Below are 15,658 nucleotides of genomic sequence, written 5' to 3' on the forward strand. Positions count from 1 at the left end.
GGTCTAGTGGTAAAGAATCCACCTTCCAATGCAGGGTACACAGGTTCGATACCTGGTCGGGAACTAGGATCCCACATGCCACGGGGCAACTAAGCCCGTGCACCACAACTAGAGAGAGAAAACCCGCACGCCACAACTAGAGAAAAGCCCGTGCGCCACAATGAAGAGCCCGCGTGCCGCAACGGAGACCCTGCCTGCCGCAACGAAGACCCAACACAACCAAAAATAAGAAAGTAAATAAGTAAAGATTAAAAAAAGAGAGAGACTAACAAGATATAACAGTAAAAGAAAGTGCTTGATCCTTGAATCAATTAATACTGGCTCTTTAAAAGAACAATTACCATAAAAGATATTTGGGGAACAGTTGAAAAAATGTGAGTATTGATTTAACTAGTAAGTAATATTAGGAATTATTAATTTTCTCAGGTATAATAGTATTGTAGGACTTCCCTGGTGGCACAGTGGTTAAGAATCCGCCTGCCAGTGCAGGGGACACAGGTTCGAGCCCTGGTCCAGGAAGATCCCACATGCCACAGAGCAACTAAACCTGTGCGCCACAACTACTGAGCCAGCGTGCTGCACCTACCGAAGCCTGCGAGCCTAGAGCCCGTGCTCCGCAACAAGAGAAGCCACCACAGTGAGAAGCCCAAGCACCGCAACAAAGAGTAGCCGCCGCTCGCTGCAACTAGAGAAAGCCCGCGCGCAGGGAAAGACCCAACGCAGTCAAAAATAAAATAAATAAATAAATTTATATATTAAAAAAAAAAGATCCTGCAAGCCTCGCAGAAAAAAAAGTATATATGCAGGTAAACGTCCTTAGATTGTGGATATGCATGCTGAAATATTTAAGCATAAAATGTCATGATCTCTATAATTCACATTGAAATGAGCCTGCTAAATATATATATTTTATATTTATATGTATGTATATATGCACATATACAATTTAATATATACTTTTGCCATTTGCCATATTTTCAAATATGGAAAAATGTTGACTAATTGTTGGATTAGGTGGTGGGTATATGGGTGTTTACATTCTTCCTATTGTTTGAAAAGTTTCCCGATAAAAAGTTTAAAAAGCAATCTTTTGTAATGGTTGCTCAGCCTCCTGTAGAAGAAATCAACCCCCTGTGGAGCAAGGCCTCTCTCTGCGTGCTGAGAAACGGGAGGCTCCCAATCCAGGGTGGTGCCCGCCATTGATGCAAGGCCCTTTAAAGACAGCTCCCTCTCCCATGTTGTTACCCGTCAGCACATAACTGGGTTTGATTATTGGCTGACATCTCTATCTTCACTATGTTTAGAATTTAATGGTTTAATGACAGGCAATAGCCAGCCTGGAATGTGATCCATTTCCACCTGAGATTCACCTGACTGGGGGCAATAAAATTTAACATTTTAAGCATCAGCAGGTACTTTAACCCTTAGGATAATCTCTCTGTCCTTACTCTTTGGGAAATAACACAATTGAAAGACTATCTTGGGCAAGTAGGATGTTAATGGTCGAGAAAGTACTACAATAAACAAAGCTTCTCAAAGCCAGATGCCCATAGATGCCACTGCACAGAGCTAACCATGGTGCCTGCGCCTGTTCTGGCTGCAGCATTCTAACAAACCAGCAAGGTGAAGGCAACAATGCCAAATGTTGGAGCATCTCACTTCACCCTTCCTAAAAACTCCTTTTCATATTCATCTCTGTTTTCTCTGCTCCACATTATGGATGATTTCTTCTTCCAGTTCACTAATTCTCTATCCAGTTGGTCTGTTATTTAACCTGTTTGTTGTGCTTCTTATGAATTTACCTGTTCATTTCAATTCCAGAATTGCTACTTGTTTCCTTTTCAAACACATCTGCTTCTTTATAATGCCCTCTTCTGCACAATGGATTGAATGAGCCCCTCTATCTCTTTGAACATCTTCAGTCTCCAAGCGTGCTGTCATCTGAGTTTCTTAGTTGTAAAGTCACCTGTTATTGTGACTCCTGACTTGTTCTCCTGGGGATGTTCTGGCTCATCTTGAGAACGGTTGTCTTCCAAGGGAGCTCCCTGTGTCTGGAGGTGTCTCTGGGGCTGACTTAAGCTTTTGCCTGTGCTCAGCCCTCTGGATTCACAGGTCCCAAACATTGTTTTTTAAGTTATTAAGAAGTAGTTTGGCATACGAAAATATGAATTACACAATGAGCTCCCATAGAGCCTCCTTGACTATACACCTCCTTGACTATATCACTGTCCCTGCCCACCCCATCTTGAATTTAGCAATCCTATGCATTTCTTTTTTTATATATATAAATTTATTTATTTATTTATCTTTGGCTGTGTTGGGTCTTCGTTGCAGTGCACAGGCTTCTCATTGTGGTGGCTTCTTTCATTGTGGAGCACGGGCTGTAGGCGCGTGGGCTTCAGGAGTTGTGGCTCACGGCTCTAGAGCACAGGCTCAGTAGTTGTGGCACACAGGCTTAGTTGCTCTGCGGCATGTGGGATCCTCCCGGACCAGGGATCGAACCCGTGTCCCCTGCATTGTCAGGTAGGTTCTCAACCACTGTGCTACCATGGAAGCCCCAGTGCTATGCATTTCTTTTTGTTTCTACTAAGATACTTAACTCCAAACAATATATATATTTTTTAATTTATTTTATTGAAGTATGGTTGATTTACAATGTTGTGTTAATGTCTGCTCTACAGCAAAGTGATTGTTATACATATATATATATATATATATATATTCCTTTTCATATTCTTTTCTATCCGGTTTATCACAGGATATTGAATATACTGTGCTATACAGTAGGAACTTAAACAATATATTGTTTAGTGGTAAATGTTTTAAGCATGACATTACTGTTTTTCTGTTATCTGCTTTCTTTCTTCACATTGTGAGATTAATCCACACTGGTATGTTGCTCGTCCTACTGGTGCATGTAACACATTGTGTATTTTATGAATATACCCCCATTTCCCTATTGGAGAACACTTGGGTTCCTTTTTTTCTCCCCCTTAACCAACAGTACCATCAAGGATGTGTATATTAATCCTTGTATCTGTATGTGAGTGTTTAGGGTGCATCTCCAGAAGTGGAAACACCGGGTTGAAGAGAGCATGCCTCATTTTTAGTAGGTACTGCTAAACTGTTTTCCAAAGGGATTCTATAAAGTTATATTCCTGCAAACAATATCCAAAACAGCTTTTATTTCTTGGCTCTAGGATTTCCTCACAAACCAAATTATATCCAGAAGCTTTGTTGGAGGCTGTTGCATCACACAGAGGAGCGAAGTGAGCCGATGGTGGATCCCACCAGAGTCAAGGAGCAGTAGAGTTGTGAGATGCGGCCAAATTTTGGTGTTAAGGTATCGCCAGCATGATTTGCTGACAAATTGGATATAGAATATGCAAACAGGACTCAAGCAGACTCCAGGGATTCGGGCACAGGCAACAGGCAGGTAGAGGTATCATTCTGGAGGGGCTTGCGCACTAGCCAGTTGCTAAGGATTCCAGGGATGAGAGGCCTGGGGAAACAGGCCTGGGAGGCTCACGGTCTTCAGTAGCTGAGATGGCAGGCCAGGCTCTGCGTAGATGAATTTTAGAGTTGTGAGATCTGCCTAGTGGGTTGGGAGGACTGGTTACTTCTGAAAGTGCTCCTGGGGGTGAAGAAGATTCAGTGTGCTTTGGGGTAGGGGTCTTATCAAATCACTGTCACCCCTGTGAAGAGAGGCTGTGGGGCTCAAGAATGAGAGGACTGCAAAGTGATTTCCATGCCTGGAATTAAGAAAAGTTCACGTGACCATCTTCACCATGGCTGTAGATCAATCATTTTTTTAAATGCATTTATTTATTTATTTATTTATGGCTGCGTTGGGTCTTCGTTGCTGCACGCAGCCTTTCTCTAGTTGCGATGAGCGGGGGCTACTCTTTGGTTGCGGCTCATGGCCTTTTCATTGCAGTGGCTTCTCTTGCTGCGGAGCACAGGCTCTAGGTGTGCAGGCTTCAGCAGTGTGGCTCACGGGCTCTAGAGCGCAGGCTCAGGAGTTGTGGCGCACGGGCCCAGTTGTTCCGTGGCATGTGGGATCCTCCTGGACCAGGGATCAGATCAAACCCATGTCCCCTGGATTCTTAACCACTGCACCACCATGGAAGTCCCTCAATCTTATACTCTAAACCTGGGACTGACACAGGAAGGTCTGAACACCTAGGGCAGGACTTGGATCATACAAATAAGGGCAAGAGAATGCAGAAAAGACCCTATGGACAAGAAATGAAGTTGACCATTTTATAGTAATGTCAAGGACTAAGGAAAACTGGATGAGGTACTGACTAGGCTATGTTAGCTAATGTCTAAACTATTTGGAATAATCTAATTGTAGCTAATGCCTAAATAAGGCTTTCTATGTTAGGCAGTTTTAAGTGCATTTACATATAGTTAAACCTAACAACTCCGTAAGAGTAGGTACTCTTTTATCCATTTACAAATGAGGAAATAGAGTGGCTAAGTAACTCAGCCAAAGTTGAACAGCTATAAGTATTCAGTCTGGCTCCCTACATCTTAACCAGTCTCCTGTGCTTCGTATGTGATACTGTCACCCTAGAAAAATGCACTTACAAATGCAAGTCCTCATGTACACTACCCAGAGACACCCGTCAACCTAGAATTGTTTTTTTGTTTTTTGCCTAAATAAAAATGGGCAGAAATGCGTTTGGAAGTGTAGAATCTAAACTATAGGGAAGTATGTGAACAAAAAAGAACCAAGCTGCAACGTAACTACGTGGAGTATTAGTCCATATTTATGAAGCTCAAAAAGATACAAAATACAAAACCGAACAATATTTTAGGGACGCATTGAAATCAGAGTACAAAGAAAAGCCAAAGAATGATACAGCCACAATTCAGCTGGGTGACATCCTCTGTGTGGGAGGGAGAAAAAGAAAAACGGAATCAACGAAAGGTTTGCTTCAGTTATTGGAAATGTTTAAAGCTAGGCTGTAGGTATATTATATACTAGAAAGAAAGGAATTTGAATCCTGACTGACACTGATCTCGGACAGACCAGTGAGTGGTCCTGAAGAGAGATCTTAGTTCCTGCCCGGGAATAGAACCTAGCGGCTAGTCCACCAGTGGCTAGAGGCTAGAAGCAAAGTTCCCTGGCTCTTGCCCCATTTGAAAGCAAGAATGTTTCAAGGAGGCAAAAACTGTAAGAACAGGTACAAAGTTTATTATTAGAGACACAGCACAATTGGGAGAACAGCACACAGAGAAAGTTTATTTAAGACAGAAGCAAGGCAGAAATACACGGAGAGAAAGGATATGGGCATCCTCTCTGAGGAGTACCGAAAAGGGCAATTTAAATCACATATAGGATGGGTCTTCCGGGTCTATGGTTACCTTTAGCCAATTACCTTGTTTTCTTTTTTCACAGTAGACCAGTCCTAGGACCCTCCCCAAGATGGGAGTGCAGCTTTTTGCCAAGATGGATTCCACTGCAGAGGCCTGTGGGGGTATGTCCACACTTATTATGGGGTGGTGCCCCCTCCCTTTTTGACCCCCAAGGAGCCTTCCTGCACATGTGTAGACAGAGAAGTTTACCTTGACCTCAGGAGTGGTCATCTTATCTCTTAACTTCAGCAGAGCTCAGCTTCTGCCACTTGCTTTGTCCTTAAGAGTGTCTGGGTGAGAACCAAGCTTCAATTTTACTCCGCTTGACAAACACGTGTCCAGCCCAGGGGCCTCAGTACCTCCCATCTCTGTGACCTTAAGCAAATTATTTAACATCCCTGTGCTTTCTTCTCCTTGCTTGCAAGGTAGGGTAGATACATATCTACTTTGCAAGGTTTTAAGGATTCAATGAAGTGAAACACAAAAAGCCTAGGACAGACCAAAGCACTAAATATATGGTTGCTGCTAAGATTATACAGAACCCGTGGTCAGGGCATAGCAATGGGAGCAGGTAACTGCCGTCCTGTAGAGAGTACCAAACAGGGCAATTTCAAGGACGGAAAAAAAAAAAAAAAGACCTGGCAAAGACGATTAGGAAAATAAAAGTTGGAAAAAATCTTTGCTGAGTGGGGTCTAAGATGGAAACGTTCCATAGGAAAACAGATGCAAAAGATGTGCAATATTTAAAAGATGAATTATTTTAAAAAAATGAATTATTAGGTACACAAACTGGTACAATCCACCTGGAGTAGTGATGGCAGGTAGAGAAACAGGCACTCTGAAGGAGACTGCTGTTACGAGTATAAACTGGCACAACTTTATGTTACATACATTACTTTAAATGCCCAAATCCTTTGACTCTGAAATTCTACTTTTGGAAATGTATTCTACAACACAACTTCAAATGGGTGCAAATTAATAGGGAATCAGCAGTGGTATATACCATGACCAGAAACTCAAACGCCCCCTTACCAGAAGCTGGCTAACGTCCAATACAGCCTTACAGCAGCATACTCTGTACACGCTGGTGGGGAATCTCCTTTATGAAGATGACAAATAGGAGCAGAGTATGCTTTTCCCCCATTATTTTTTACTGCAGTGAAATACACATGAAATTTACCATTTAAAAAAATTTTTTTATTGGGGTATGGTTGATTTACAATGTCGTGTTAGTTTCAGGTATACAGCAAAGTGAATCAGCTATACATATATCCACTCTTTTGTTAAATTCTTTTCCCATATAGGCCATTACAGAATATTCAGTAGAGTCCCCTGTGCTATACAATAGCTCCTTATTAGTTACCTTTTTTATATGTAGCAGCATGTACGTGTCAATCCTAATCTTCCAATTTATCCCCCTCCCCATCTTTACCACTTTTAAGCATAAGGTTCAGTGGTAACAAACACATTCATCACATTGAGCAACCATCACCACCATCCACCCCCGTGAACTCTTTTCATCTTCTAAAATGGAACTCTATACCCATTACACAGTAACTCTTCATTTCCTCATTCCCTGCCCCTGGCAACCACCAGTATATTCTTTTAAAATACATCTGGACAACCTATGTTTTCACCAATTGATCAAAAGGCAAATTGGATGTCTGTGTTAATGGCGTAATAAAAACCTCAAACATAAAAATACTACCACAATCAATCTAGAAATCCTTAACATTGGTGTCAATATGTGGTGAATCTACTTTTTGTATGTGGCTGCAAAGAGGTACAGCTAAATGTCAACTGTGATGCTCATTCACTGGTGGTTAACCTTTCATGTCCCTAAACCTTTCTGTACCGTCTTGTTTTCACTGAGACCAATCTATTTTTTATTTGCTTTAAAATATTTTATTGGAGTCTTTTGGGTAAGACGAAGTAAAGGCCACCTAACTGATTTTGGTCCCCAAATTTCTAGGCAGTCTCCTCCACCCCAGGAGATTGACAGCTGCTCACGCGGGTTAATGCAGGAAAGACGTGAAGTTCCAAGGATCTGTCCAACACCAGGTAAAGAATATCCTTTGTGTCAGCAAAATTCTAAAATTTCATAAAAGCAACACATATTAGTAACATGCAAGCAACTGGCAGTAAAGCATTAATCTAGGGCTTCCCTGGTGGCACAGTGCTTAAGAATCTGCCTGCCAACGCAGGGGACACGGGCTCGAGCCCTGGTCCGGGAAGATCCCACATGCCACGGAACAACTAAGCCCATGTGCCACAACTACTGAGCCTGCGTTCTAGAGCCCGCGTGCCACAACTACTGAAGCCGGCACGCCTAACCACCTAACTGATTTTGGTCCCCAAATTTCTAGGCAGTCTCCTCCACCCCAGGAGATTGACAGCTGCTCACGCGGGTTAATGCAGGAAAGACGTGAAGTTCCAAGGATCTGTCCAACACCAGGTAAAGAATATCCTTTGTGTCAGCAAAATTCTAAAATTTCATAAAAGCAACACATATTAGTAACATGCAAGCAACTGGCAGTAAAGCATTAATCTAGGGCTTCCCTGGTGGCACAGTGCTTAAGAATCTGCCTGCCAACGCAGGGGACACGGGCTCGAGCCCTGGTCCGGGAAGATCCCACATGCCACGGAACAACTAAGCCCATGTGCCACAACTACTGAGCCTGCGTTCTAGAGCCCGCGTGCCACAACTACTGAAGCCGGCACGCCTAAAGCCCGTGCTCCGCAACAAGAGAAGCCACCACAAGGAGAAGCCCTCGCACCACAACGAAGACCCAATGCAGCCAAAAATATGTAAATACAATAAATTTATTTTTAAAAAAAGCATGGGACTTCCCTGGTGGCGCAGTGGTTGAGAGTCCGCCTGCCGATGCAGGGGACAGGGGTTCATGCCCCGGTCCGGGAAAATCCCACATGCCGCGGAGCGGCTGGGCTCGTGAGCCATGGCCGCTGAGCCTGCGCTCCGCAGCGGGAGAGCCCACAGCAGTGAGAGGCCCGCATACCGCAAAAAATAAAAAAATTAAAACTAAAAATAAAAAGAGCATGAATCATAGATACAGGGACAGGTTGGTAGTTATCAGAGGGAAAGGTGGTTAGGCAAAAAGGATCAACTGCACGGTGACTAGATTTATGGTGGTGATCGCTTTCTAGCGTATATAAATGTACAAAACATTATGTTCCTGAAACTAATGTAGTTATATACCAGTTTTACTTTAAAAAAAAAGAAAAGTCTGGGTGGGCAGGGGAATTGCCACACAATGTGGAAAGAAGCGTAAGAGTGGATCAGGTGGTTTCAAAGATCCTCAGAAGTTCTCAGAGGCTCGAGTCCAACCAGGTCACCATTGCCACTCTGGAGCTGGTAGAAAAACCAACAAGAGACTTACCACAGTACCCAGGTAGAAGGCACGCTACTCTCTACTTCTTGTCACAGCTTGTTGATGAAGTGGCAGGAACCATTACCTGGGCATCCCAACTATCCCAACAGCACTTCTCCAAGAGGAAAAATCCAAACTTCAGGCTTTCAGCCACCAGGCTATCCCTGAATCTCTGTGAAGGGGCACTGCCCCTGCTGGGCTTCCAAAGCTCTCAAGCTAGAAAGATGAAAGCAGGACCACCAATGAGAAATACAAGCAGAGTTACAGCCCTCCCATTGGCTCCTCTCAAAACTCCAAGTATCCAGTTCCCCAAATGAGTCAGAAATTAATTTTGACATCAGAATCAGCATCAGAGACTCTAGTCTGAGAAATCATCACCCCCAATTTAGGGAGACCTGGATCAAGGGAGGCCATTATGGGAAGGAATCTACAACATTCAAAGACAACAGCCCCAGTACAAGGATCTAAAAAATTAAGAATTCAGGGATGGGATGTTCAGGAGAGAAAAGGAGTAGCAAACAAATTTAGAACTGCGGAGAACAGCTCCATCAAGGAGGCCCAGCATGCAAGGTAGTTTATAGTAGGAAAACAAGTGGAGAAAGCAGGTTTAGCAAGGCTTAAACAAAACATTGGGGACTTAAAAACGTGAGAGATACTAAGAGCGCCCGCACACCTAACACTCACCTTTATTCAAAAATAACACATCGGTGAACGTCTTAAACCCCTAATGGAGAAACGAGACACACGAATAAGTGGCTTCCCCGAGGCCAAATACTAGGGATCCCAACCCGGGGGATGGAGGTGGTCAGCGCGCTGCGGTGATGGCGTCAGCGAGACACTCAGAATCACCTGGGATCATCATCACCCCCATCCTCCCCCAGTACAACCACGAGCCACTCCACATCGCACGATCCACTCACCTTCAAGGCGCTGCGGACCCTCCTTCGAGAATCAGGGGCCTGGGAAGAAACCAGTGAGTTAGCAGAAGCCAGGGCGACTACCAGATGAGTCTCCCTGCCCTGGACTGGGTCAGTTCCAAGCAATAGAGTCACAAAGACATCAGAAATTCTAGTCTGTAATGATAGTTCATCCTGCTCAGCCCGAGACTTCGATCCCCTCAGTGTCCAACACGGCCTTGAAGCACTGAGGTACCTGTACGCCGGCAGCTGTGCAAAGATGGCGCAGGCGGTCGCCTTCCTCTCGGAAGGTTGCACAGCTGCCGCCACGCGTATCCCAAACCCACCATCCTCCCCAGCCACGAGTTCACTGCACAAAGAGAACGATGAGGCCTGGGCCAGGCCTTTTATTTACGGCGGCGTGGCGTCGGGGCCTGACGGGCCTATAGCTGTCTTCTGAGATGCCTGTCTCGACCCTCAGAATTTTCCCCATAGCTTGTCCAAACAAGACTAAAGTTAAGTGAAAGAGAGGCCATGAGTGAACGTTTCACATTCTTCTGGACAAATATTCGGAGATGTTTTGTGAATTTTGAAAAACAAAAAACAGGCGACTTTACTGGCCAGGCCGGAGAACGTCCCCGATGCTTCCAGGTGCGCGCGCAGCTGAACGCTCTTCCTGGATGGCCTGCCAGATAGTCCAGTCCCTGCTTGTGTAACCGAAGGACTTCTCTCTAGTTCTCACTTGTCCCAGTTTGGATTCGGGGGTCACTCCAAGGGACTGTCACCCTGCTCTGTCTAGCCAGCGAAGTCTGAATTTGCAAGACCTGTCAGGTACATTAAACTTCCTGTCCTTTTTTTTTTTTTAAGCACCTTTATTAAGGTATAATTGTGTCCACTGAAAAAAAATGCACGACCTAAACGTTGAGAATCTGTTTTATTTGGTGGATAAAACTGAGGACTTAGGCCCGGGTCGCAGCCTCTCAGCCCTGAAGAGGTAAGGGAGGAGCCAGGCTATGAAAGAGTTTTTGCGAGAAAGATCGGGTAGTCGGCACTTCATAAGATTACTGTCAATTAGAGAAAACTAGGGATTTCCCTGGTGGCGCAGTGGTAAAGAGTCTGCCTGCCAATGCAAGGGGACATGGGTTCGATCCCTGGTCCAGGAAGATCCCACATGCGGGGGAGCAACTAAGCCCCTGCGCCACAACTACTGAGCGTGTGGTCTAGAGCCTGCGTGCCAGTTACTGGAGCCCGTGCTCTGCAACAAGAAAAAGCCACCACAATGAGAAGCCCGCGCACCACAACGAAGAGTAGACCCCGATTGCTGCAACTAGAGAAAGCCCTCACGCAGCAGAGAAGACCCAATGCAGCCAAAAAATTAAAAATTAATTAATTAAAATAAAAAATTAAAGAATCTCCATACTGTTCTCCATAGTGGCTGTATCTATTTACATTCTCACCAACAGTGCAAGAGGGTTCCCTTTCCTCCACACCCTCTCCAGCAATTGTTGTTTGTAGACTTTCTGATGATTCCCATCCTAACTGGTGTGAGTTGATACCTCATTGTAGCTTTTTTTTTTAACATCTTTATTGGAGTATAATTGCTTTACAATGGTGTGTTAGTTTCTGCTTTATAACAAAGTGAATCAGCTATACATATACATATATCCCCATATCTCCTCCCTCTTGCTTCTCCCTCCCACCCTCCCTATCCCACCCCTCTAGGTGGACACAAAGCACAGAGCTGATCTCCCTGTGCTAGGTGGCTGCTTCCTACTAGCTATCTATTTTACATTTGGTAGTGTATATATGTCCACTATTGAGAACAGTGTGGAGGTTCCTTAAAAAACTAAAAATAGCCTTACCATATGATCCAGCAATCCCACTATTGGGCATATACCCAGAGAAAACCATAATTCAAAAAGACACATGCACCCCAATGTTCATTGCAGTACTATTTACAATAGCCAGGACACGGAAGCAACCTAAATGCCTATCGACAGACGAATGGATAAGGAAGATGTGGTACAGATGTACAATGGAATATTACTTAGCCATAAAAAGGAATGAAATTGGGTCACTTGTAGAGACGTGGGTGGATCTAGAGTCTGTCATACAGAGTGAAGTAACTCAGAAAGAGAAAAAGAAATATCGTATATAAACGCATATATGTGGAACCTAGAAAAATGGTACAGATGAACTGGTTTGCAGGGCAGAAATAGAGACACAGATGTAGAGAACAAACGTATGGACACCAAGGGGGGAAAGTGGCGGGGGGGATGGTGGTGGGATGAACTGGGAGATTGGGATTGACATATATACACTAATATGTATAAAATAGATAACTAATAAGAACCTGCTGTATAAAAAAAAAATAAAATTAAATTTAAAAAAAAATTAAAGAAAACCAGACATCTCAAGTTAATGAATTTAACTAAACATGCCGCAACAAAGATCCCATGTGCCGCAGCGAAGACTCTGCGCAGCCGAAAATAGATATTTTTAAAAAACCTCTTCCAAGAATCCTATAGTATTCATCTGTTTATTTGACACATTTCTCAGCTCCCAGTGGTTGACTTCCACCTGTGGTTGATGTTGCAAAATGACTTTAAGTTTCAGGAAGTGTATATGTACCAGTAGGTGATGACTTCTCATATTCTAGCGTGGCTGTTTTTATTGGCTGTGCTGTGCCGCTTGCAGGATCTTAGGATTGAACCCAGGCCCGCAGTGAAAGCGCCGAGTCCTAACCACTGGGAAACCAGGGAATTTCGTGATGTTGCTTTTTAATGAACCATTTCCCTAATGAGGACTCATGAAAGTAGTTGGCCCGGCTTCAGGAATTCTCTTTGGCCCGTTAAACCGTTGCTGGTGATTTCCCTAACCTTTATCATCACTGCTGCTGCCAGTGATTCAACACTTTAAGGCCTTGGAAGGCTTCCAGCTCTGGTTCACAGCAGAAAGCCCCTTGCCACCAGCTGCTCCTGGAAGCACTGACACCTTCCTGTCCTGCCTCTCTTGGGTCCCCATACCTCTAAAAACATAATCAGGAGTAGCCTCTGGTGCAGTGGCTTTTTCTCAACTTTGGCTGAAACACTGAGACAATTTTAATTCTATACAATTACTTGGCCTACTTCCAGGCCAATTTCTTGGCCTGACTCTTGCGGGACTGGTATCAGTATTTCTTTAGCTTCCCAAATGATCTCAATATACCACTGGGCTGGAGAACCATGGCTCCAATGATTTGAAGTTACCAAGGTTTATTCCCTCTATTGCCTGACTGGTTAAATTTTTTAAAAGTTAAGCAAGACCCCAATTTCTGCTGCTGCGGCAGTTAAACTGCACATACTATATGCTATGGTCAGAGCCTATGATACTACAGTTCACCTATCTTGTAAGTAAGACCGGCCTTTGAGAATTGGCCCAGGAACCAAAACTATACTATTTCCTTTACAAGCTTTTCTTTTACAAGGCTTCCCATACTTTGTCATTCCTAAGATGTTTCAGTTTCCCAGAGAGGAAGGATTTATTGAAAGATAAAACACAGGGAACTTTAACTTGATTCTGGAGTAGATATTCCCAGGCTCAGTTTTTGGAAAAACAAGGTTGGGATTTATCAGGCTAGAGGAAGTGTTAAGGACGTTTAACTGCTCCAGTGAGAAGCAGCCCCTAGGGAAGGGCTTGTGTGGGAGGAACGCCCATCTCCCCAGATCTATGCTGCACAGCTTTTATTTCCTCTTCGTTCATAATTAAATGTGCTATTAAGTTGCTTTTGTTTTGAGACTGTCCATGAAAAGAACAAAAAGGCTACTGATTGTTAAAACTGGGGTAAAACCACCACTTACAGCCAGACAGGAACCACCCACACTAGCCCCAGTGTTAGGCAGTGTGAAAAAACCCTGGCCCCCAAATCATCACTTTTTCCTCCCTAGTTTTGCTCTGGATATAGCTTAAGTGACCACCTCCACATGGCTACCTATGAAAAAGAAACTTTACAATACCTAAGTTAGAGGGTGGTGTGATGAGAACTAGTGAGGATTACTGGAGTGACTCAGAGAAACAGGTGCAGTGCCTGGCCCATTCCTCTTTATTGCCATGCCCCCAAACTCTTAGTATCTCACTCCCCCAGACCCTCAGTTGAATAACTGCAGCTCCAGTGACCTTCGTTGAACATGTTGCTTGCCTACAGCACATTTCTGCTCAAAATGATCTAGATCTTTGGAACTGAGGCCATTCAGACAAATGCTTTATTTTGAAAGGAGGCAACCAAAACTAAGGCTAAATAATTTGCACTAACTCACTCAACTGGGATTTATAAAACAGAGTATGAATCTGCATCTCATTTTTACTGTTTTGTCCACCCCTAAATTCATAAATAAAAGACTGGAAGACTCACAGGTCTAGTAAGAAATGAACAGCTCTGCACACAGTGAGTGCAAGACCCTAAGGAACCGTGAACCCCTCTCAACACTGCCGTTAACACCACAACAATCTCTCCTCCCCAAAACCCTACGGCAGCTCCCATCCCTACTTGTACCTAAAACAAACCCCACCCCAATGAAAATGGGCACTTGGAATTTGTTTTCTGTCACGGATGTGATTTACCACCTACAATAAAGTCCCAACAAAAACAGCCATACCCACGGCTACAAATACGTATGATACTCTCTTCAGAAGTACAGCCCTTTCATGGTCTATGGATTTCAGAGAAGAGACTATTATCGCTCCCCAAATAAAAGCAGACATACATATTTAACACTTTATTCTTATTCCTTAAGCATATACATTTTTAATTCCATGAGTTTTGGTATGTTTACAAAGCAAAAAATAGGACAGAAGGTGGCAGTGTTAATCCATTTGAGAGGGGGGAAAAAAAAAGGAAAGCGACCCTTACACTACCAACTTACATGAAACGCAAATAATTGTGGTGAACACATTGGTTATAACATAAAGAAATAACAAAGACAAGCAAGCTAATTATTAAAGGTTAAAAGCTAACCTTAGAATGAACTGCTATAGTAGAGGACTAACATACAGGGAAATAACCAAGGTCCTTGGGTCTCCTCTGTCTCAAAGAGGAATACAGAGAAACAACAGTAAGTCCCCTAATCCACCTCCTCAATGGTGGGGCCAGATCCAGAGCCCCCTTTAGGGGCCTGGGACCCGTGGGTGCCGCCCCTCCCAGAACTCTCCAGACTCTTCTCGGATTCGCTGGAGGAAACTGGAGTCCTAAGGGGAGGGGGGGGAGGCGCTGGGAAGAGTCGTTGTTGACTCCGCCCACCCAGTCTCCGTTTCCCTGGCGAGCCGCCTGCCAAGTAGTTGGCTGTCGACCGGAAGGATGAGTCCTAGGCTTGTAATAAGTAGGGCGGTGAGAGGCTCGTGGGGCTAAAATAAGTTTGGTTGTTTAAAGTAGGATTCGGGGGTACACGATTCCGGGGAGACCCAAATTACAGAAAGATCCGGAGTTTCTCTAAGAGGGTGGGGTATCTGTGGCCCAAAGAGACGCTGATTGGAGCCTGACGCTGATGGAAGCAGCCACGTTTGGGCCGGTTCGCGGAGGGGCCGGGCTGCCTGAGAATTGCCTTGGCCATCCCGGCGTTTTTCCCATCTTATTTTTAAAATAGGAAGGACAAGGAAAGAGATAATGAAGTACAGTTTTGGCGTCATCTTTAGCCCTATATGGATGGAATATCTGGGGATGGGAAAATTTGAATTTTCTAAAGAAAAGTAATCAGGTAAACAGACGGTTCTTAACTTGGAGAAGGTTCCCAACGCCTTAAAAGGAACGCGTTCGGTCAGGGGCGTGGGGAGGGAAGGGCAGGGTTGGATCCACCGCGCCCCTGTCCCCGCGCAGAATCGCTCCCATTTTCCTCGGGCTGGACTGGGGCTTGAGGAAGAAAAATGATCTCTATAGAAATTCAGCTATCGGGCTTCCCTGGTGGCGCAGTGGTTGAGAGTCCGCCTGCCGATGCAGGGGACACGGGTTCGTGCCCCGGTGTGGGAGGATCCCACATG

At 44.4% G+C, this 15,658-nt stretch overlaps 1 protein-coding gene, 2 long non-coding RNA genes and 2 other non-coding genes across 5 annotated transcripts in view; 1 reads left to right on the top strand and 4 right to left on the bottom strand.

Moving 5' to 3' along the window:
* Positions 1 to 6,606: 6,606 nt before the first annotated feature.
* LOC112395469 (uncharacterized) lies at positions 6,607 to 10,019 on the bottom strand. The gene is made up of 5 exons (XR_003002392.1): positions 9,674 to 10,019; positions 9,438 to 9,477; positions 8,763 to 8,969; positions 7,702 to 7,849; positions 6,607 to 7,307 (listed from the first exon to the last, which is right to left on the bottom strand). It is a non-coding gene; the product is annotated as an uncharacterized LOC112395469 (long non-coding RNA).
* Positions 9,069 to 9,135, bottom strand: LOC112395480 (small nucleolar RNA SNORD52). Its single transcript, XR_003002397.1, has one exon. It is a non-coding gene; the product is annotated as a small nucleolar RNA SNORD52 (small nucleolar RNA).
* Positions 9,557 to 9,619, bottom strand: LOC112395481 (small nucleolar RNA SNORD48). The gene has a single exon (XR_003002398.1). It is a non-coding gene; the product is annotated as a small nucleolar RNA SNORD48 (small nucleolar RNA).
* A 366-nt stretch (positions 10,020 to 10,385) lies between the features above and the next one.
* Positions 10,386 to 15,658, top strand: part of LOC112395427 (heat shock 70 kDa protein 1-like) — a 16,739-nt gene continuing 11,466 nt past the window's right edge. Inside the window, exon 1 of the mRNA XM_024738622.1 lies at positions 10,386 to 10,480. The gene's annotated coding sequence lies outside the window, so the exon portion shown is untranslated. The remainder of the gene's footprint in view (positions 10,481 to 15,658) is intronic.
* Positions 14,389 to 15,658, bottom strand: part of LOC112395428 (uncharacterized) — an 8,736-nt gene continuing 7,466 nt past the window's right edge. The window contains exon 2 of the long non-coding RNA XR_003002384.1: positions 14,389 to 14,757. This is a non-coding gene — a long non-coding RNA (uncharacterized LOC112395428). The remainder of the gene's footprint in view (positions 14,758 to 15,658) is intronic.

This window comes from Neophocaena asiaeorientalis, unplaced genomic scaffold (genome assembly GCF_003031525.2).
Source record: "Neophocaena asiaeorientalis asiaeorientalis breed wild unplaced genomic scaffold, Neophocaena_asiaeorientalis_V1.1 scaffold282, whole genome shotgun sequence".
NCBI lineage: Eukaryota > Metazoa > Chordata > Mammalia > Artiodactyla > Phocoenidae > Neophocaena > Neophocaena asiaeorientalis.